Below are 22,480 nucleotides of genomic sequence, written 5' to 3'. Positions count from 1 at the left end.
CAAATGCTAGGGACGTGATAAAATTGTGCGATAAGCGGCCATGATTGGTTGGAAGACGTCCTTTCGTACCGTTTTATTGGTCGAAAGTAGTGTTACGTAGTAAAAGTGTAATAGTCACCATAAATACTTTTACTTTTAAAGGATGCCAATTTCATAATTGTAGTTTCAATTAGAAGGCATAAGTGTGTATTAAGATCCAAATTATAAAGTTTCTAGTTGTTTACAATTAACATGGATTAAATGACAAATTTCATTGTGTTTAGTTCATATTCAGTTTAATAAAATTCAATACTTCACATCATGCCGCTGGTCACTTATTCTCCTGTAGTTGAGGTTCTTAATACTAGATGAGAAATAATAACAAATTATGAATAAAATAAATACTACATCTGTAATTCAGATTCTTAAAACTAGATGGCAAGTAGTAGAGAAGCATAATGTCGTTCCAATTTAGAAATCATTTATGCAAGTAAATTAAATTTAATAAAAATGTGTTATTATTTTTATTTTATTGGCACTATTTAATGAATACGAGTATATTAATCACGAAATCGTCTTAGCAAATAACGTTCGTGGATTCATCTCTTCAAATAATTTCCCTCGAGCTTCGCTTTGCTCCGCGCCTGTGGAAATATGAACAAAATGAAACTCGCTCATGGTATTACTTACGACTATTTCGTTTATATGACGTCATTCCATTTTGACCAATGAAGTGTAATGAAATTTTGAATTTAAACCAATCACAGTCATACATCGCGATCATTTTTGCAGCTCGAATTATCACTATCAATTTATCGCATGGTCGTTCTTTTGTTTAGTCAGTGTCGTCAACTGTTTCCCTATAAATCGATGGGCATGAATCCGTTGTACTAAGTAAAGTGCGAAATCCTACTTCCAAATCTACATCTTCATCTTCTAATTCCATGTCCATTGTATCTAAAGAAAGTGACACTCCTTCTTAACAATTGTTTATTTAATTAATGTATTAATCAGGTTATTATTTTGAAATTATGTTATAAAATGTTTAAATTAAAGCAGATGATGAGAATATATTTCTGTTATAATAGCAAGAGATAAGCGCAGTAAATGCATTTAAAATTGTTAAATTGTATTTCGCTTTTCTCAATTGGCATTACTGAATAACATCCAATTTGTTTATTGCAGTAATTGATATTCATCTATTTCAACTTCATAATATCTGAATAGGTTAAGTATTCATAAATATACATTTTATGAGCGAATTTTAGGGATATATTACAGTAGAGCATCGATTATCCGAATACTGATCAACCGAAACATCGGTTAATCGAAAGCTTTCCAGTCGACAAATTTGAATTTGCGCGCGCGACATGTAGAAGTTTCGCTAGCGCTGTTTGCGAGATTTAGCGGCAAAAAAAAAAAAAAAAAAAGAGTCTCAGCTCTGAAGCAAAAAAAAAAGTTTGGACTTCTTTTCCTAAACTGTAGGCCTACTTTAATGGCCGTTTTGAACTTGTCAAACTAGGAAAGTCAGTTTTCTGTGCTATTTGTAAGACGTGTGATTCAAAATATATACTGTACTGTATGTACAGTTTTGTGTTTAATATCCTTGTTTCTTTGTTTCATACTGCTCCTACGACAACGGTACAATTTTTTTGTTTTTGTAAATGATCAGTTATCCGAACACACCCCGTCCACAATTGTTTCGGGTAATCGATGCTCTACTGTATTTACATTTTTATTTTATTTACGAAATAGTCATTATAAAAGTCACTCGAGATCTGAGATTTCCCAGTTAAATCTACTTGCTTCGCTTGTGTATTTATCGGGAAATCTCAGACCTCTTATGACATTACTATAGATAATTTCATTCAAACGTTTTAATGTATTTTACTGTCAAATGTTTTACTTTGAGATTATTTTAAAGATAATATATTAAATGAAGATACATAAATTTTTATTTTTTACCTTTAGATGTAGAGTCCTACAGTCGTGCTTGAAGCCATGCCATGGAAGTAGTAGAAAAGAAAGCCGGACTTCATGCTGACACCACGTTATTTCAGCGTGGTTCTACTTGAAGAAGGAAAATGGAAGATATGGAGGGGTTAACACACCGCACAGTAAGGTAAGAAAGTTTCCAATGCATTATGGTTTCACAGATTGCATTTTTCGCTACTTTTTCCATATTGAATAGAGAACTTTGCGTTAAACACGTTAATCAAAAGTGACACGAAACGTTCTACTTTCTGTAATGTCTTACAGGCAGGCATTTGATAATGAGGTGTTGCCAGGCAACAGCAAACCATGTATTCATTTCCTGTATGGCTGGAGCCAGTAGCCGTCAAATTTGCATCGTATAAAATATTTAATTCCACCGCGCTGACTGACAGATCAATAAGCGAGCTGCATGCACAGCTCATGTTACAATACATTTGCTGTATTGCCATTAACACGTGTAAGGAAATTGGTGTCAAATTACATAGCGGTCAAATACGTCGCTGATAAGTAGCCTACGGTTGAGTAGAGTATTTTTATACCACAGACGAAATGCTACACGGAAACTGCTTCAAGTTTCACAGATTCATATTTGTAATGCCTTAAGAACCATTCTTTTCGTTATTTCTCTACATTTCACCTTACAGCTCGATTTATTATATGACGTTACTAGAATCTAAGTCACGTATGAGTAGTTGCAACCGCAGGAAATCTTATTCATAACAATAGCATAGCGGAAATATGGAAGAAATGTATTTATTCGACTGTTACATGAGGTCTGCCGCAGAGCTGCGCTAGTTTCTTTAAACGATTTTTGCTTTGGCCAGCTCCATGTTATTACAAGAGTTGTAGTTGTATATTACTAGGTCTTTCAGAAGTTAAAATTGTAAGTTATATATAAAATATTTCATAACAATTGTTTTGGTTTTGGTCTCAAATTGCGTTGCGTCAACACGTCACAAGTAATGTTACACAGAAACTGCTTAATTCACAGAGATTCATATTTTTCATAGCTTAGTTTAAGAACTTTTCTTTAGCCGCTGTAATTTCTCTACAATATTTTTGTTCTGAGCAGTATAGCATTATCTGTTACATTTTTCTGAGTTGCATTTTATAGGTCTTTCTGATGTACTGATTATACAAAGCGTTCGCGTACATAATGTAGGTCGACTAGGTGGCGCGCGACCGGAACGAAGGCGGCGCAACACGCGGCAAATCGTCTCTCGCACTCACGGCAGTTTTATTACTACTGAACTTACCTTGACTGTAAGAGGTGCACGAAATGATGTCCTTCTGCTACAATACATCTCTAACATCTCGAGGAGTCCACACCTGTGGAGTAACGGTTAGCGCGTCTAGCCGCGAAACCAGGTGGTCCGGGATCGATTCCCGGTCGGGGCAAGTTACCTGGTTGAGGTTTTTTCCGGGGTTTTCCCTCAAACCAATATGAGCAAATGCTGGGTAACTTTCGGTGTTGGACCCCGGACTCATTTCACCGGCATTATCACCTTCATCTCATTCAGACGCTAAATAACCTAAGATGTTGGTAAAACGTCGTAAAATAACCTATTAAAATAAAAAAAACATCTCGGGGAAATCGGAGTTCTTCTGTGGTTCTTTCAATTTCAGTTTTTATACTGTCTTTCAATTCCTGAATTGAATGTGGATTATGAGACGACGAGATTTCTGTAGTGTGTGTTCCAAACTTTTCCCCTATATCATCCAGTTTCTCCTCAGTAATTATATACCATGGTCTTACTGCTTCCGTTTCTTTAAATTATAACGATGTTACATATGGTGTTGCTATGTGGAACGGCAACATTAGGAAATTTTCTTGCAAATAGTATTTTTACCTTTCCTCAATTACTCCTTTTCAGATAAGTCTCTACCATAAAAATCCTTTGCTCTAATGTAAATTTTTGTGGTGCCATGTGAGCAAGCTAAACTAAACACTTTACTAACACAGAAGAATAACACGCAAAATAACAACACAACCACTCCCAAAAATCTAAACATCACACTAACATTGTAAACTTTCCAAAGTTACATTTGTTGGATCATATTACACTGCTGTCTTAAACTGACTGAGGAAATTACGAATTAAATCAATGGGTTTCTCAAAACACGATATGAAATATTTCATATAAACCATTTTTTATCTCAAACAGCAAACAAAGAAGAACAAATTGTATTAAACATTTTTGTTTGAAATACCTCCAGGAATAACCTTCTGAAATTAATGACATTACTTAAGGTTCATCCTGCATATTATGGAAGAGGGACATAGGCAGGCGACATCAACGATAGGGAGACTAGGCATGGTTGATAGAGCCATATGGGAACAGATAACAAAAGACCTAATCAGAGGAGTATCATTTCAAAATGAGTTTTCTTGGCCTTAGTATTTTTTTCATGAAGTGTAAAAATCTGTTATGATGACCAAACTTCCTTTTTAACTCCATATTAGCCACCGGAGTGGCTCAGTCGGTTAAGGCGCTTGCCTGCCGGTCTGAAGTTGCGTTCGGGCTCGGGTTTGATCCCCGCTTGGACTGATTACCTGGTTGGGTTTCTTCCGAGGTTTTCCCCAACCGTTAGGTGAATGCCAAGTAATCTATGGCGAATCCTCGGCTTCATCTCTCCAAATACCATCTCGCTATCACCAATTTCATCGACGCTAAATAACCAAGTAGTTGATACAGCGTCGTTAAATAACCAACTAAAAAAACACCATATTAAGTTGGAAGAAATTTATTTTTATTACGTTATTGCTGAAGATTTGAACTCTGCGTTCGTAAAATGTAGAAAAAATGCTGAATATTCAACTTTTTAAGAATGGAGAAAATACATTTCGAAATGATGTATATACATACACGTTCGTGGCAACGACGATGATGATGATGTTCATGATCATAATCATGATGAGAATGGACTTGTTTTTAGATTTTTCTGTGTTTTTGTTGCAATACACTTATCTTAGAAATTGAAGATTGCTTTGGCTGGTATGATAGAATTACAGGAAGGAATTACTATTAGAAGAAACTGGAGGATGACTTCATCGTCAGTATAAATGTTTCATGTCGAGGAATTAATTACTGGAAATTTTAATTCAAAACATTATATCCTTGCATTAGTCTCTGTCTACATTGATGCACGACGTATCTTTTAAACTCTCGAGACAGGAAGCCATAACTTACAAGTGCGTTGACTTTTCTTTGTAATCGGTAGTAGTTGTAATGCCCAAAACAAGCCCATAAATTGGGGTGTCCTGCAGATAACTACTGTAATCCAGCCTCGTTTATAATGAACAGCTCCCCTTGTTTTAAATAATTAGCTGTTTCCGTGATAGTCTGGCATTTAAAGATGATTCAGAGTTCAGAAGCACGCACTACCGTGACGGCGAATAAATTTCACGATTGATATATTTATGGAAATAGAATGATTGCAATTTAATTAAATTTATACGCACGACATACAAAAGAATTTAATATATGAATTCCTTATGGCCACAGGGCACAATTCGTTGCGATAAAATTTCATTAAACAACGATCAACGTGACACAAGAACAGACAAGTAAAGTTAATAACAAATGGACAGCAATAAAATGGACGTCTTTTGTACAACTGTGTGCCCCGATATTGTAGGAAATAATGAAGTAAACAGACGTCATGTGATTTCAATACTGTCTGATAAAGAGTAATATAATTTTACATTTTTACCATATAGTTGCTATGATCGTGATACTTCGAAATTTCAATTTTCTCTTCTTTTAACTTCCTTGCTCAGAATTTTGAATTTAAAAGTCACATATAATAATAATAATAATAATAATAATAATAATAATAATAATAATAATGACCATCACAGCTGCCAAGAATAGTAAAGACTTCGACTCTTTGCATCGTACATTTGTTACCCTTGTCAGAATTTTTAACTTAAATTTACAAGAAAGAACTAAGATGAAGGCCAAAAATTTGTGATGTCCACTACATGTGCCTTGAGGAAGTCTTGGGAAAATCACATAACGCGCGTCGATATACATTCAGACCCATTAAAGTGTAGTATCGATTGCATAACATTGAAAATGTAGTTTAAAACTGTCTTCAGGAAATGTACGTTGCAGGTCGAAAGAATTAAGGTTCTATGTGTACCTGACACTTAAGAATACTTAAGTAACCTGAAATGTCATAATGATACTGTCACAATATAGTGACAAAGTGTTACAGCAAAGTCTCATTAATACGGATCCCGATATTCCGGACTTTGCTTAATGCGGACAGAAAAAATACACACGTAAAAATGGAAAATGCGAGGTCTTAAAAGTAGTTGGAAGTCAAAAATCGCTTTGGTCACATAAATCAATGACGGTTAAAATACTTGCCCATTTTTCTTTTATCTATCAGCTATTGTATCCATTGCATGTCGTCCTTTGATTAGAAATGTAATGAATATTAGACTTACAGTCGGTAGACGTGTTTTGTTGCTGTAAACTGAGTATTAAGGTTGTCTGCTCATCTGGTCATCTGTTTTCCTAAACCTCTCTGGTCGATTCTTGGATTCCGAGCATTGAGTCGATGGGTATACTTTATGAAGTTTCGGTGTACCACATGTCCTGCCCATCTCTATTTGAGGCTCTTAGCAGCTCTCCCTGCATCCCATATTTTCGTTTTGCTTCTAATGATTTCGTTTCTTTGTTGGTTCTACCAGTATTTACCGTTTTTCTCCCCATCTTTCTTTGAGAGAATGAAGTTTCTTCTGTATCTTTCCTTGTTGGTCGCCAATTCTATGAGCCGTTGGGTGGGGGGTGGAAAATATTCACATGCCCATATATATTTTTAGACAAATGTGCAGCATTCTGTCCATAAGAATTGTTTTGAGTTGCAAAATTTTACACACTCAACGCATTTCTTTCCGGATTGTATTGTTAGATCTAAAGCAGTGGTCGTCAGCATTCGCTGAAATGGGTAGAGTGCATGGAGGGTAAGGAAGTATTCTCCGTCGTGCACAAGGGATAAAGAGACAGCTTATTCGCCAGCAGCCACGAATGCACGCTAGGGCAGTGTCTTGTCCGCGGGTAATGCTAGGTTTACACGGCGACAGTTTAGAGCGAGAGAAGGTCTAAAGTATCAGGAGAGCTCTCTAACGGAGTGTTTACACGGTGACAGAATATAGCTTCTCTAAACCCATTACCGAGCTCTCATGAGATTTGTATAACTCTAAACTCTGTTACTCTCCGGACCGTTTACATGGTGCAGACAGTTTAGAGTGAGAGAAAGTGTTACGAGCATATAGAAAAGAACAGGCTGGTCAGTGCGTTTACAACTATGGCACAAACACAACGTTTTTCGACCGCTGTAGTGTGCAGTTCTTCTGAATTGAAGAAGGCAGAGGAGAAATAGATCTACGTCGGAAAAACCCTGGATATCTCGCCGGAACACGCATGGAGCTTACACATCTGACCTGTAATTGGCAAAAAAGACACAACTATGAGGATTGTCATTAGTATAAAGGAAAGGCTGTTGGTCACATTACGCTTCCTAGCAACAGGTTTATACCCTAAACACATTATTTTATTGTTCTTAACAGAATAAATTATGAATAATAATAATAATAATAATAATAATAATAATAATAATAATAAATAAAGATATGAAAATGGTAGACTACATTGCTCATGTAAAATGTATTAAGTTTCTTTCATTATGTTCGAAAAGTTATGGTGTATGAATTGAAAAACAGGAAGGTAGTGCCTGAGTTTATAATATGTAATATCTTTTCATATCAAAAGTGACAACCATTTATTTTAATATAATTGATACGTAGAAGTTTTGAACTTAAGTCTATTGACCATAAAGTATTGTACGAAGCATTTAATACGCAACGATGTGTCATTTAAATGACCCAAATGTCAATGTCAATAAGTGTTCTGCTACAAATATCTAGAACCGAACAGCGCTCTGAGCGGCGGAATTGCGTCTCTACATTTACACGGCGAGAGTTTAGACAAGAGAGTGCTAGAGATTATAGCTGAGTATAGCTCGTGCGGAACCTGGCGAAACTTGGAGGGAGAGAACAGAATTGTGGTGTGGGATCGACTACCGACCGATGTTACGTGACGAGATGCAAGCGAGACTGAACAAGCGTTACCCCTTCCACTCTTAACCGCCCGTAGAACTGGTTTCTCCATCAAGGTCAAGCTTCACCAGGTTCCGTTCGAGCTATATCACCGTGTAAACGGTTTTGAGAGTAGGTATCTCGTTGACTCTAATTAGATATTAGAGAGACTAAATAGAGCGACCTTGAAAACTGCTCTCACCGTGTAAACATCCTGGACAAAGAACTCGCATATGCTCTCAACTCTCATTATAGCTACTCTGAATTATTCAACTCAGTCGAACTTTTTCATAAACTCTCGCGAGAGAAGCAGTATAAATGACGGCCAAAAGCAATGGAGTGTCGAAGACACGAAGATTGATTGAAACATCTGAATTGGAAAGTTGTTTGTGGAATGTGTTTAACAAGAATTACAAGAATAAGGATCTTGAGAAATCAGGCATTGTCAAAATTAGCTGAGACTGTTGAGGCGTCTGAATTTGGCTTTTAGCTGTGTTAATTTATTGTAATTTGGCCGTAATTTTAGCAAGGTCCATTGTTTTAGTTGTTAATTATTTTGTGAGTTTTATTCTTGCTTATTTATTTGCTGTAGGAGGTACAGCGAAAGCTCCATAACCTCCAGTAAGTGCGAACTGTAATAATAATAATAATAATAATAATAATAATAATAATAATAATAATAGTAATAATAATAATAGTAATAATAATAATAGTAATAATAATAATATTATTATTATTATTATTATCATCATCATCACTACTTTATTATTTTTATTAATATTATTATTATTATTATTATTATTATTATTATTATTATTATTACTTTATTATTTTATTAATATTATTATTATCACTATTATGTTATTATTATCACTATTGTTTTATTATTATTACTGTGCAATTATCACCATTGACTTGATGTGGAATATTTTCTACATTCCTTTAATACTATTGATAATGCATCATATTAATAATAATAACGCTCACCTAGTACATTACAAACAAATCACGTAACTGGTACAGTGGGGTCTGTACCGGTATCTGTTAACAAGAATATAGTTATAATTTAACAAAACCAAATAGGCACAACTATTATACTATATTAGTAGAACCATTATAAACACAATATAATGAAAGAAGATGAACAATGTTATGTGAAAAATTGTTTTTTTTTTTCTTTGAACTCTCGGTCTCTTTTGAGGAGCTTAAACGCAATCAGTCATTTTCATCGCAAATTCTGCACACTTTTTTTTAACATTGGAGGTAAATTGGACTTTGGCCCTTGTAGCAAGAATATTTTTTTTCCTCTTTAATTTTGGGGGGCACAAAGCACATCTTCTTCTTCTTCTTTTTCTTCTTCTCAAGAACCACTTCTTCAGCTGCATCCGTTGCCTTTCTTTCATCAGGAAGCCTGAAAATTGTCTTTATACAGGGTTCCTACAAAAGACCTTTCCGGTTTCGAACACATGTAATTTACGTGCTATGAATCTGAGGTGCATGAAAACAGTACCAATGGAAAGAGAAACTCCAAACGTTTAGTTTCTTGACGTAAAGATGTTAAATGTGTTCCCCCCCCCCCTTAATAACACGGCAATCATCAAGCCTATAGTCAAGTTCCACGTAGGTACGCGGATTTTCCGATCTTCAGATTCTGAGGTTATGTCTGTTCACCTTACCAGAAACTTGAAAAGTGACGTCAGAAAACACCACGGAACGAATAAATTCATCATCGTTTTCAATTAAAGTCTACATACTTGTGCAAAAATTTCTTCGTAGCACTTTGTCCTCTGGTATTAGGGCTTGCAGCAATTGCAGTAGGTATGGATGGAGTTGCAACCGCTTGCGAAGAATCGTGCCTTTAAATCTGTGTACCATTTACGGATTTTAGGCCCACTGGGTGGATCTGCACCAAAGTTTTTTCGGTAATGCTTTTGCACATTAATAACCGACTGGTTCACATTAAAATTAAGCTCTTCTGTCGTCTATAGCAGCCATTTCGCCTCAACAATGAACAGATTTGTTTATATGCACTATTATGAGGCATGTTACCAAGTAGGGAAACAATGTTAACACAACTAAACTTTTTGAGTTTCTCTTTCCATTTGTACTATTTTCATGCATCTCTGATTCATAGAATGTAAATTACATGTGTGCCGACTTGAGCTATAATTTGCACATTTTTGATCAAGACTATCAACTCTGTCCTTCGTACAATTATAGTATTCTATACGAATAAATAAATAATGACTCACCCAACAATATTAGTAACGCAAGTGCTATGCGCGGTCAGGTTACACAACTGCTGACACACTGCTCAGAAGTTAGGTGGGTGATGATGTCATAAAAACGACTGTCCAGCCTATTCTTCTCTAAATACTCTCTCTCAACACTTTCTCTCACTCTAAACTGTCTGCACCATGTAAACGGTCCGGAGAGTAACTTAGAGTTTAGAATTATATAAATCTCATGAGAGCTCGCTAATGGGTTTAGAGAAGCTGTATTCTGTCACCGTGTAAACACTCCGTTAGAGAGCTCTCATGATTCTTCAGAACTTCGCTCTGAACTGTCGCGTGCAAACGTAGCATGATTATTACTTTAGACCTGTATTTCAAGAGTTATGCGCAAGCTTGTAAAATCTCGTGTGCAACAGTCGCGAGAGTTAATGAAAAAGTTCAACTTAGCTGACTAATTTAGAGTAGCTATAATGAGAGCTGACAGTATATGCGAGTTCTCTGTTCAGGGTGTTTACACGGCGAGAGCAGTTTTCAAGGCCGCTCTATTTAGACTCTCTATTTAGATATTAGAGTCAACGAGATACCTGCTCTCACAACCGTTTACACAGTGATACGGAGCTATAATCTCTAGCTCTCTTCTCTAAACTATCGCCGTGTAAACGTAGCATAAGAGACGCTAGCCCGAGCGTGCAGTGTTTTGATGACCGCTGTCTCTAAAGGAAACAATTTGTCCTATATAGTTGAATTATGTATATTCTATTTAATTCTGTTTATCGTTATATGCTCTACTTGATTGTTGGCGATCATTTTTGGCTTTCTGGATTCATTTTTAAGCCAACATCCATGCTATAAATATAGTGATTTACTTCTCGTAGTTTTCCTACTGAAGTTGCTATAGATATTATATCAATGCGAAGCGGAGATTGTATAACATTTTGCATCTATTTTGATCCCAAATGCTCCGTCGATCTTATGAAGACATCCTTCAGTTTAGAGGATATCGACTTGTCTTGTCTGACTCGTCTTGACTAGATAAATTTTTTTCCTTCCTTGTTTAGTCGTATTTTAGCTCAAGTATTGGAGTATAATTGATGCATTCGCTGGAGTAACAACTTAACATATATTACGTCGTTAATAATACATCTTCCTCTTGGCAAAATATAATTTCCCTCCAGCAGACACAAAGCGCTCTCTGAATATTTGAATGCTGTTCTGCTCAATGCTGTTATACCAGATCTAAAATGTTTTTCATTTTTCTATATACACTTTTAATACTTATACGGAGTGTTTCAGGACCTCTGCAACAAACTCTGGAGATCGATAGATCTCGCAATAAGAACTATTTTTCATTAAAAAAATCCATGTTCTCCGATGCCTTGTTTAGGAGCTACACGACATCGAAAAAATGACAGGTTTCAGTGACATTAACAATTAATTATGAAATAAATTATTCATTTACTTCTTCAAGTACCCTTACGAACAGGTTACAAGTGTCCTGTCATTTTGCTGCCCCGTTAGAATGGAGCACTCTTCGAAACACGCTTCCGCAGCTTCTGGAGAATGTACCCTTCACAGTTTGCAGGAGCATGTGATTCCAACATAACCTACCAATGCACTTCAGCCTGGTTGTACGAGGAGATCTGAACAACATCTATGGAAAGCAATGGATAGGGAGAATGATACCTGTTTCGTGGCCAGCGTGACCACCCGACTTCACGCGTAATATTTTTTCTGATACGTGAAGTGTACACTGCTAGAATTGACAATAGAGGGGAACTGACTGTGCGCATATTCGCTACTTTTGATCAAATTCGACACAAACCGGTAATGTTCGACAAGTGAGATAATCACTGCTACCACGGTGTAATGAATCTAATCAGGTTCAGGATAGACACTTTGAATACCTATAACTTGTCGGCAAACATACTTGAAAAATAATTCATTTCATGATTTTGTTATTGTCACTAAAATCTGTCTTTTTTTAGTTTTTTTTTTTTTTTTTCGATATAGCGTAGCTCCCGAACGAGGCATCGGAGAACATGGGTGGTTGACGAAAAATGATCCTCATTGCGAGGTATATCGATCCCCAGAGTTTACCGCAGAGGTTCTGAATCACTCTGTATATCACTGATTAACTTTCAAACTTCTTTACTGTATTAATATTTGGGAATTTACCTGGCGACTAGTTTCGAAGCCTAGGCTTTGGACAAAGAAGAACAACACTTCGAAATTAGTCGCCAGGTAAATTCCTAAATATTAACACAGTAAAGAAATAGGGAAGTTAATCAGTGCTGAAATATTTTATGTTCTATATCTCAAATTCAATATTATGTAGTAAAGTTCTTGTGTTCCAGTGAACGCTTCAATTTTGTAATAATTCTTATGTCTTTTTCCTGTGTTTATTCATTCTTCAGTGCTGTCATCAACTTGTAAGTGTTCACTAATTAGCCTCCGTTTTTGGAAAGGACAGACGCTTATCTCTTGGTGTGTAGCAGATCCCTTTTCCTGGCCGTTGCAATCTCATGATAATTAAGTTAATAACGGAATATGACGTCTGTCCGTACCCCCACGCGGTTATATGCGGGCGTGACTCACGTCTGTCTGTGGGCCCACGCTTCGCTACTAACTTTCTTGCTAAATTCAATACAATGTTCACTGCTTGTTTAAACATTTAAAGGTGACGGGAATTACACTGAAGTCTGAAGTACTCACAACAGACACCTCGCAAATTAACTTTACATTCAGTTTACAAAACTCATATATTTTAATCAAAACGAAAATTCAGCTGAAGGAAATTTGCCGCCATGGAATTGTAATTGGGCGCTGTTAATAGAGCGAAACAACAAATGTGTTTCAGATCCGAGACGCCAGTTCAAATGACGAGAAAATCAGTGGAAGTCAAAAAAGGCGTTGTGTTATGGCAGAAAACGTAATGATTTTTTTTTCTGAAGTTTCCCCAAATATAAGGAAAGTATCAGGCAATTTCATGGCGAATTATGATTCATATGTCCGAAATTGAAAATATCATCTGTCATCGGAGTCAGTAAAATGTCGTTTAACTACACATTAAAATATACTGAGAAAGGGCTACAGATGTAAGTAGGCCTAATAATAATTGTTATATTTATTGAAACTTATTGTTGCTATACCATAACCTAGCAACAGAGATAAAGTTAATAATCATCAGAGACCGGAAGTGTAGGCATTATGAATCATTAAAATTGGCAATCAAAAAGGCATCATAAATAGGTCAAATAGGCAGGTAAAAAGGCATTATAAATAGCTAAAATACGCAATAAAAGGCAATTACAAAAACCTTGCACTAGACGCACAACCTTGCACTTTCCACAAAGGGATTTCGGCAGCAAGAAAAGCTTTACATAAGTCGAATGTAAATTGAGATTTTCGACTCGATGTTGCAATTACTGTTGGAAGCAAAGAAATCTTCTTCCCAGTAGTCTTGGAAAGTGCATTTTAGTGTATGGGTGTACTTATATGTTGCGATATGAAATATTTAGCTAGTTACAACAACGTCGCAAAGAAAGCTGAAAGAAAAATAAGGTTAAACCCGCACTCATTGTTGCCTTGTCAAATAAATACAAGCGATAATTAAAACGCTTACTGTTACACATTTTTGCACAGCAGCATTCATTGTTGCAAAGACAATATGAACTGACTGAAATACAATAATATACATTCGGTGAAGTCACTTTCATTTTAGCGGTTATAGAAATAAATTAAAATATACCTGTAGACAATTTTTAATAATAAATTAATAAATAATAGATCAATAATCCAATAAAGGCAAAATAGTTATTTATGGTACTTGTGAGGTAAGTGCATCTTTATTGCACGAGTGGAAAGATTTAAGCACGAGGCGTCAGCCGAGTGCTTAAATTACACGAGTGCAATAAAGATCACGCTCACAAGTACCATACGTAATTTTATCCATGACCATAACGAAAAATTATGTTTTATAAAAGAAAATATGTTGAAAATAAGTCCTCATGTAATCACATACCATGGTATGGATTTTAGAATCAATACGTGTACTAGGTAGGTCATGATGTAGGAGGCCATGATTAGTAAAGAATGGTATCTAAGGCGTTGGATAAATAACAAATTATAATTAATTATATAATTTTAATATATATTTTTTCATTTTAAACGTGTATTTTCGTCTTTTTTAAGTTTCGGGGATTATTTAGAAGTGTTCACGGGACTAATGTGATTAAAATAATTTCACATTTTACTTCTGTAAACTTAAGAGGAATATTAAAACTTAATTAATCGTCGTTTCTGTTTAGCTCAGTTGGCTAACGTGTGTTGTTTTAAAAGTTTTAAAATCCTATAAACCCAACTTCGCAGGTTCAAGTTTCCTTGCATTCCAAAAGGTAAATTATTACAAAATTTTAAAAAGATGCATATTAGATATGGATGTAATGTACAAATTACGACGTAGCAGATAGAGGAAAGAGAAGGAGATTGAGTGTATGTATATTTAAGAAATGGTAATGAAGAAGTAGAGGTAGTGACATCTAGTAACTAATATATTAACTTCTTGAGTAACAGTTCAATGGAAAAGTATACGTGTGTACCCGGGTACTAGGAAAATACTAATGAACTGTGAGATAAAGTTCAAACTGTGAGGTAAAGTCTTTATCTCACTAGTGAAAAAAAGTAAAGTTGAATAAAAGCCTACTTTACACACGCAAAAGTACTTAGTAAAGGCATGTTTTCGTTATGGTCATGGATAAAAGCATTTATTTTGTAAATAAGGCATTTATATTAAAAAAAGACAGAAAAGGGCAACATAAAAATGTGATGTTTCAATCAAAAAGGTATAATTCGTATAGATTTACTTTCAAAATGAAGATAGATTTAATATATTTAAAAAGGCATTCTGCCAAATTTCCGGTCTCTGATAATCATGAATTTTAATCTTGATCTTATGTATACACTTCTTGGTCAACTACAACAAAATGTCTGTCTGACTCACTGTTATTACATTTCGGGTAGACTCTTCTCTTTTTGAAACACTGTCCATATTTTCCATTTCTTCGGTCTCTTGCGAATTCAATTTGAGTGCTTTTTTATGAACTCCGATTGTTTTTGATGATATATGTCTTATTTCCATTGTGTATTCTTCCTCTTTCTTTTCATAATAATTTATTGTGGTTCGTTACCTGCTGTGAGCTTCCATTTGACGTAATGTTAGTCCAGCAAATTCCCGGAATAAACCTCGCACATCCTTTCACATAAATTTCCAAAGTCTCTGAATTGTATTTGTTCCATTTCAAACACAGAAATAAAATATTTAATGGCCACTTACGTGGTAGATAACGAGCGGGACTCTTGCTCGGAGGCTGGGTTTGGGCGTGGGTTCGAATCTAGGTGGGCAGAGTTTTAGGTTGGAATTTTTTAGGGTTTTCCAAATATAATGTGAATATCAGGTAATCCGATGATGAATCCTTGCATTTATCTCGCCAAAATGTCAGGCTAACACTAATTCAATCGAATTTAGATAAGCTTGCAGTTGATAAAGCTTCATTAATTAACGGAACAAAATTTCAGTTATCTCGAATTCATTACAAAGAATATATCTACATTTTATTACAACCGAAGAATTAAGTATCGGCGCCCATTCTAGGCATTGTCATTATTACTTGCTTTTCAGATTGTTCGATGTGACAGGTGGTTTCTCATTGCTTTATTCAGCTATAATAAGGGCGATAGTTCCATGAAGAAACGATGAGATAAGGACAGAGATAAATATTGAAAATATTTACCTCGGCATTATCATTTCTCCATCACAAGTGTCACTTGGACTGTTCGGGATTTGAATTTGACACATAGCATGGAAAGCCGATGTTATTACGAAGAATACTATTTATTAAATAAAATAAGTATGACACCTGTGTACGCCGGTAGGACCACTGCGCGCTGGTGTAGTTCAGATTGATATATTGCAGTGCGAGATTAACAGTGATTCGTTTTAATTATTCTGGTATTTAGTTTGCCGCTAATTCGAACCAAATTACGTTCGACAATGCAGGGGCGAATAATTGTTGGGACGACGGACGTTTAATATATAACAGAGTCGGAATTGATTTGTTGCCGTGGTTACATACAGACAGATTCAAACTTGATTCCTTTTAATTATTCCCTGCAGCAGGTTACATTATGTTACATAGCGCAGACATTTATTATGTTTTCCGTTTCAACTTGCAGGTTTAGGTCATTGTTGCTGTCCGTTTTAAAATTAATTTTTCATACCTTTATGGAGTTCTGTACAGCTGTCAAAAGAAAAGTGGCCGCTTTCTAGAAACTAAGTTCCCTTCGGGTATATCCGCTACAATTCGGAGACAGGCGGTGTTACATGTTGTTTGACCATGTTGCCTCATATCTAGTTATAATTAAAGTGTTTACCGTGTTATTGTGATAGCTTAATGGTAGTGTTTTGAGCTGGTATTACTTAGATCGTGGGTTCAAACACAACCTAATGCTTTTTATGTATTTTTGTTTTCAAGAGAGAGAGAGAGAGAGAATATAATTGCTCCTGTCTCTTTTATGACTGTTTTAGTAATTAACTTCAGGTTCTTGAATGTATTATGCCATGACTTTATCATTATTTATTATGACATTAAGGCTGCAAATGGAAAGAAAGAAAGATTATATTCTCAACACAAATATCTTTCGTGGCATAAATGGAACAAATTTACTGGCGTTTCCCTTAGAAAATTCAAACAATTAAAAAGTTCAAGAAACAAAACAAAAAGTCACGATTCAATATTTAATCCATCTTCCTCCCATCTTCATCACATCTTACATTCGAGTGGGCATGGAATCGACTAGTCTTTTCAAATAGCAACTGTTCTCAATCACGGCATCCCAGTCATCTTGGACGAGCTTCCACAAATCATCAGGACGTCTTGGAGGGGGATTGGACTAATTTTTCCGTATATGCTTCTGTACTTGTGCCCCGTAGCTCAGTCGGAAGAACGTAGGAATTTAAATGTCAACGTCCCAGGTTCAAATCCTAGTCACTTCTTTTTATTTTATTGTGTTATGGGACAGTATAATGTAATAATATAAGAAGAAAAACTAACACTAGTATTATACAACTATATTGTTTCAAATCTAACATTACATTTATATTACTTATATCGTTAAATAACGATAACAGAATATAAATGGTAACTTGAATATTATTTATATCGCTAAAGAACGATAATAGAATGGAAATGATAACTTAATATTATTTATATCGTTAAAGAACGATAACAGAATACAAATGATAACTTAAATATTATTTATATCGCTAACGAACTATAACAAAAGAAAATGATATCTTGAATATTATTTATAACGCTAAAGAAAGATAACAGAGGATAATTGATAACTTTAATATTATTTATATCACTAAATAACGATAACAGAATATCAATGTTAACTTGAGTATTATTTATATCGCTAAAAGACAACAGAATACAAATGATAACTTGAATATTATTTATATCGCTAAAGAACGATGACAGAATACAAATGATAACGTGAATATTATTTATAACGCTAAAAACGATAACAGAATATAAATGATAACTTGAATATTATTTATATCGCTAAAGAACGATAACGCTCTTCAACCCATCGTTACTGGATTAGTACAGGATATTGCAGCAGGATTCACATTCATGGATAATAATGTCCGTCCCCACTGTTCCGGTGCTGTGAGTAACTTCTTGCTGAGACATGGAATTCATCGGATGAATTGACCAGCAGCTTCTCCAGATATGCATTGTGTAGAACATGCATGGCGCCTTCTGAAAATAGCAATGTCCAATCGCCCATACCCTACAGAAACCATAAGTGATCTGATAACAGCTGCCATATAGGAATGGGACAATATTCCTCAAAATGAATTGGATAACTTGATTTCCAGCATGCCACGTCGTGTCCAGGAATGTCTACGAGTTCGTGAAGGCTACACACATTATTGACTTGACTCAAAATGTTTTTTTTTGTTTAGTTTTGTGAAATAAATGAGATTTGGATTCTTTTTGCAAATTAAGACTTTGAAGTTTTTTCTTTAAGCAATTGACATGTAATGGAATTGCATAGAAATTTGTGCCACATCTGATTCAGACATAAACAAATTCTGTAATATGCAAAACTTTTTTTGACCAGTGTATTAGCATTCTGACTCATGCATTCAGCGTATATAACGTTAACCACAAAGAATATTTCCAAAGTACCTCAAATCAAGAGAGTCTATGAACTATGTATGTGAAGAAGGAAGCAAATGTCATGTGACTAAAGTTCCTGCAGCGCAGTGAACGCGGTGTATGTTTTATTCACTTTCGAAGGTCTTTTTCTATTTTGTGATTACCTCGATCTTGTAGAAACTTTGTGAAGTGGTTCGCTCTCAAATTGAGCAGGAAATAAAGACAAATAGCATAAAGAAATAAATTAAATAGATCGCCAGCCCCACGGACGAAGTAATTCGTTGCAAGAAATTGATGAAGTGTTACTCAGGAGTTTCAAACTGGGCATCGAGTTTTCCCGAGTTTACTTTTGTTTTATAACATATTACAGACTGAAACTGTATCTTTATATATCGTCGTTGTTTTCATGAAACCTTCTACTGTATGTGACAGCACAGAAAATAATTTTTCAGGAGGAAGAAAAAATAATTAAAAATCAATGGGCTTACATAAGATTATGAAATAATTAGGTTAGAAACGTTGGAATATGATGAACATAAACGACATCATCGAAGATCAGTGTAGGCCTAGTGATATTTAAGTAGTTTTTTTCTTCCTCCTGAAAAATTATTTTCTGTTCTGTCACATAGGATGTGTCATAAAAACAACGACGATATGAGCATATGAAAAGAAAATTAATATAAAAATTATAAATTGAAAATGATAAGTAATTAATTTTCAGTATTTGACCCATCAACAAGCATAATAAATTTATCATTAAATTGAATTAGTACTGTATTAGGATTATTCATCATCCCAATAAGATTTTGGTTAATTCCATCACGACATTATATGTGTTTATACATGCATTTGCGCCATGTAATTATGCGTGTGTTTATGCGTATACGTAATGAAATATTCTGTTGTGTAATGTATGTATGTATTTAATTTAATTTAATTTAATTAATTTAATTTAAATTTAAATATACAGAATAAAGAATATAATTACAAAACAAACAAGAGAAATAGAAATAAAATAATAAAAGCAATTGTATTGTATTGTATTGTAATGTAATATATGACACACATCGATGTACCACATTATGTGTATGCACCAGTAACTTTCCGAAATGCTATCGTTGCTTATCCGAAAGAAGGTGAACATTTTCGTTAGTCAATTTTAAAACATAGCATACATAGTCATCCATTATATCCTTAATGTATTTAAATACGATTGCTGAATATCACAGTCGTAAAATTTAAAATTTAGTGTGTATTTTTATGTTTGAAGAGAAGTTATAGATTTTCATTTGTGTGAAAGTTGTACTATGTTTTATTTATCATTCATTCATTCATAGTGTTCTGCCCAAGGGCTGGTCTTTCACTGCAAACCCAGCATTCTTCAGTCTATCCTATTTTCTACCTTCCTCTTTGTCTCCTCATATGATCCATATATCTTAATGTCGTCTATAATCTGATTTATTCTTCTGCCCCGAACTTTTCTCCCGTTCACCATTCCTTCCAGTGCCTCCCTCAGTAGGCAGTTTCTTCCAGGCAATTCTTTTTTCTCATTCTGATTAGTTTCAGCATCATTCTTTCTTCATCCACTCTTTCCAACACAGCTTCGTTTCTTACTCTTTCCATTTCACATGCTCCATCCTTCTCCATATTCTCGTTTCAAATGCTTCTATTCGCTTCTCTCCATTTCATCGTAATGCCCATGTTTCTGCCTCATGCAATGCTACACTCCACACAAAGCAAGACTTATTATTTAATATATAAGCATATTACATTTAAAAACTTGTAGTCGGCCTCGGTAGCATAGTCGGTATAGCGCTGGCCTTCTGTGCTCGAAGTTGCTGGTTCATTCCCGGCCCAGATTAATGGCATTTAAGTGTGTTTAAATGCGACAGGCTTATGTCAGTAGATTTACTGGCATGTAAAAGAACTCCTGCGGGACAAAATTCCGGCACACCGACGATGCTGATTTAACCTCGGCAGTTGCGAGATAGTTAAGTAAACGATAACTTATTATTTTAAATTTTAAATAATCACATGATTTTCGTATAATATAAACAACCATAGTTTCTTAAAACAATGTTTTGCATATTGTGACAGCTACGTGAGATTCGATCTCACGTAGCAGAAGAAGAGGCAAGGTCGCCGTAGTTTGATGCGAAAGTGCGCGCGCATCTGCTTCCTGTGGCATGTGCTGTGCCGTAGAGAGGAGAGAGAGAGGAGAGGGAGCGACCGCGGCAGAGAGGAAAGAAATCCAGAGAATTCGAGAGTGCTATCTCTGGACATCCTTGGAAATCTCTAGCATCGAACATTCTCGTAGCTATGGTTTGATTTAAATTACGACACGCGAGTGAACTAGAGCAGTGTTGTATGGTCGGTGAACAGCAAGCCAGCCAGTCTTGTGTAGCAGTGAAGCCAGCTTTGAGACCGAAGTTCGACTTGAGTTGTGTCCGTAACTGTGGAGCCGGAAGTCCTGAGTTTGAGTGCAGTGGACCGCAGTTGGTGGACCTGAGTTCGAAGTTCAGCGGATTGTCTCTGAAGGTCTGGGGTTCGAGATACTGTGAACTTGAGTGACTGAGCTAGAAGAACTAGCCAAGGCAAACGAACTGTGAACTGAGAACTGACAGTTCTGATTTGTAAATAGTGCTTTGTGAACATTAGTTAAAATTAACAGTTCATTGTTGTTCTCAATAATCCAAGTAAATTGTCATTGTCGTCTGTGGAGTGCAATAACGAATACTGTGTTGCTGTGTGGAGAGCAAATCCCATTGTTGACGGGAGTAGAATTAAATTGTAGAAAGTAATTATTGTTGTGTTGAAATAAAAAGTTACAATATGAATATACTATTTTCTTTCGTGAGCTGACTGTAAACGTTTATAGGCCTACATGCCTAGAAGTTGGGTTCTTGCCGATCGTTCGTTGCACAAAGCAGTGGAGAGCGTAGGTATGTGTTCACTAAACTTTTACTACGATGTGACAAACACTGGGCTCTAGTCATGACTGCTATTTAATGACAAGTGTAAAAGGACACATACTCTATCCTCAGAGGAGATGGGGTTGTATATTATTCGTGTTTCAAACAATCTATGTACTGGACCTCATATAAAAAACTGTGTCATGGATTTCTATGAGGTAAAGCAGCAAGAGCGTGATGCTGACTACGTTTTACTTTTTAGAGTTAAAGAAGTATGGTAGCTTTGCCATACACTGGAAGAACTGTTTAATGCAGACATGTTACCTCCATTCAACAGCGTCACACACTGTATGACTTATTCAAAGTTATGTTTTATTCTTCCATTCATGTTTAGCGGACAGCGCTCTGAAGGGAAGAGTCAAAGCGCACAACAGTTATTTTTGAAACATCTGTACATAAAACAAATTCTGTCTGTCGTCTCGACAGATTCATGTTATAAATAAAAGTAGGAAAATGTGAGATGAATTATCCAAGTAATACTAACTTCAAGAATTGTGAGACAGCTTAAAATAGCTTCGAAGGCTTGTTTTTATTTAATGAAAGTTCGAAACATATACAGGGCGTTTCTAAATTAGACCGACAGAAACTTTTGGATCGGACAGATGACCTTCTTTGTTAAGAAACCCATGGGCTCCAACGCTTCGTTTCAGTGCAGGAGAGGTTTAATGCTACCACTCAGTTTGTTTGTTTGTCAGCGCAATATTCTTCGACCCGGTTTGTTTATTCCCTGAGCTCGGTACCATGCATTAACCCAATATGATTACTATCTGAGGTCGTCAAGTTTGGTTACTTCCGTCAGGTCTGTTGACATTTTGTTCTCAGTATCATGCTTCCACTCGTTCTGTTGACTGCTTCTTCTCGGTACAGTACAAGTCTTCCTTGCTTACAAAGCAATGCATTTTGTTAACTACGGCGGACATGCACCGTTACACACGGAATTAATTGGCGGACATGCACTTGGCGTAC

The sequence above is a fragment of the Periplaneta americana genome, chromosome 17 (genome assembly GCF_040183065.1).
Source record: "Periplaneta americana isolate PAMFEO1 chromosome 17, P.americana_PAMFEO1_priV1, whole genome shotgun sequence".
In the NCBI taxonomy this organism is placed as follows: Eukaryota; Metazoa; Arthropoda; class Insecta; order Blattodea; family Blattidae; genus Periplaneta; species Periplaneta americana.
This window is presented reverse-complemented; position numbering follows the sequence as displayed.